We start from the raw sequence: 2651 nt of genomic DNA on the forward strand, positions 1-2651 counted from the left end.
TTTATCCGGCCCGCTGGTAGGCCCTCCGAAAAAAACAGTCCATACAAGAAAGACACGGAGTCGCCCGGCGGACAAACAGAACCACAGGGTTCAAAAGTATGAGCGCGGAACTATGCGTCTGTGGCGCCGCTCCGCGGACGCTAGGGCATGGTTGGTTGGTGTAGAGAGGGCCCGACCACCCTCGCTGCGCTGCGATGGGCTTAGAATTTCTACTCAAAGCGAAGCAACATATAGTACATGTATACTGTGATCTACGTATATTACGTTCCAAAACAACACCGCACACAGTATCCTTAGTGCTCACATGTTATGGTAGACACGACCAGAGTTTAACGTGATCTGCAAGCAGAGCACCATCTTACCCGGGAAGGTTTTGTCTATAATCTCGTTTGAGCGCATTGCTCCTAAAATGACACGAATCGAAGGCGCGCGTGGTTGCAAAGCTAATATATGCTGTACGGAAGACGGGTCAGTATCAATGATGCTACGAAATATGCGTAGATCGACGAGAAATTTACCGTCGTGCAGTTTAAGTATCAGTGAAATACGCTTGCTTTCTCTTCCGTATCGTTCTCGTTGAGTGCATTAAGTGTTCATTTCCTGATCTTTCAACTTTTGCACAGGTGCGGTTTTCTTCTGATTTGCATGCAAGTATTGAAGGTGTTGATCAAGTGCAATCCTCAAGGGAGCGAGACTTAGTGCGATGCGCGCCTGACGCTATAGTCTGGGCTAGCTCTGAGTGAACTTGTTTCACTCGGTAGCGAATCGTCTCCACTGGTCTCAATAACCTTGGGTTTTGTCATATTGATTTACTGCAATCAATATTTTGCTGCTATGGTTCATGTGATTTGCACAGTACTAATATACTATCTTTTGTATACACAGATGCCTGTCAGTCTTCGCACATCAATTTTGTGCCAACATCAAGAGATGCTGTCGGACCGGTACTCAATGTGCGGTCTCTTATCGATCAGCAACGCTCTTCAAACTAGGGATTTTATCACCCCAGCCATGTTGCGGCCTATTTTGGCTCGGTTGGTAACAAGTTTGTGTTCATCGATTCCGACACCTATCACTTCTTCCCTAACCGGGAGGAGCTTTTGACAAGTTTCTTTGAGACAGTAGATGGTGTGTACTCAATTGAGGACATTCCTCGTGCTAATCTGTAAGATTTAAATAATACGTATTTACTTTTTAACAAACATGTTGGTGTGTGAATAATTTTTACACATCGAATATTTATTTTTTCTTTTCCCTTTTTTTTTTTTTTTTTTTCCCTCTTCCCCCCAATTTTTGGAAGGAGTGTTTCTCACATATGGGAACTCTTAAATTATAAAAAGGGGTTTTGATAGTGCTTTTGTAAAAATGTCTGCTACCATTTCTTTGGTGTTGCAGTACATAATTTCAAATTCTTTTCGCTCTACTTTTTCTTGTACAAAGTGATACCGAATGTCAATGTGCTTGCTTCTGCCATGCAGTTCTGGGTTGTAGGAAAGTTTAATACAACTTTAATTGTCCTCAAATAGGGTACTAGCATGTGAGCTTTCGTGTTCAAGCTCTACTAAAAGAAGCTTTAAGAAAATAACTTCTTGCATGCAGTGACATAGGGCTATGTATTCCGCCTCTGTTGTGGAGAGAAATATTGCGGGGGGGGGGGCTTTTCCCCAATGGGCCAGGAAAATGGGGGTTTCCCCACACAAATAAGTCGAAAATAATCCTCCCCCACAAAACTCCCTGGTGTTCAAGGCAATGGGCAAAATTCTGCCTTCGGAGTAAGGCATGAGAATATGCTTTGACTTATACTGCTCTAGATTTTGCTTTCCACCAAGGGTGATGCCAAGATTGCGCGTACCGTTTAAGTACTTCATTCTCTCTTAACGGCATTCCAGTGAGGTTTTCCTGGGTTCACCAGGATTTGACTGACTTCTCGTAGAAAATATGCGAGATCAGGTCTAGTTCCCATCATTAAGTACATGAAGCTACCAACTGCCTCTCTGTACGGGATCGCTTTTCATCTCATGTTTTTCTTCTGGCGTTTGGGGGGCACATGGCCTCCGTCAGCTTCACACTGGGATCAGCGGGTGTACCAACCGGGTGTGCATCAAGATGAAAGAAGCGATCCAGGACTTTTTAAACACTCTAATTTTTTCACAGTAAACGATGCAAGCCCACCAACCCACCAACTTAATGGCAGAAAGGCAGCCTCACAAAAAATGCCTCGAATATCCATAAGTACACACTCCCAGAGGGAGCGGACCGGACATCCAAAACAGAAATCCAACTACGAGCTTTTTAACTGCAACAACTTTAATATACGCTATTGGAGCTGGAATTACCGCGGCTGCTGGCACCAGACTTGCCCTCCAATTGATCCTCGTTAAGGGATTTAAATTGTTCTCATTCCAATTGCCCGACTCGAAGAGCCAGAGCATTGTTATTTATTGTCACTACCTCCCTGTGTCAGGATTGGGTAATTTACGCGCCTGCTGCCTTCCTTGGATGTGGTAGCCGTTTCTAAGGCTCCCTCTCCGGAATCAAACCCTAATTCCCCGTTACCCGTTAATGCCATGGTAGGCCCATATCCTACCATCCAAAGCTGATAGGGCAGAAACTCAATCGATTTATCGCGCAAAAGCGCGATCCGCACAGTT

General features: G+C 44.5%; 1 non-coding gene across 1 annotated transcript; it reads right to left on the reverse strand.

Moving 5' to 3' along the window:
- Positions 1–2129: 2129 nt before the first annotated feature.
- PITG_33554 lies at positions 2130–2651 on the reverse strand (the record flags this gene model as incomplete). Its single annotated transcript, XR_009934946.1, has 1 exon — positions 2130–2651. It is a non-coding gene; the product is annotated as an 18S ribosomal RNA (ribosomal RNA).

Source organism: Phytophthora infestans, genomic scaffold, assembly GCF_000142945.1.
Source record: "Phytophthora infestans T30-4 supercont1.2787 genomic scaffold, whole genome shotgun sequence".
Classification (NCBI taxonomy): domain Eukaryota; phylum Oomycota; class Peronosporomycetes; order Peronosporales; family Peronosporaceae; genus Phytophthora; species Phytophthora infestans.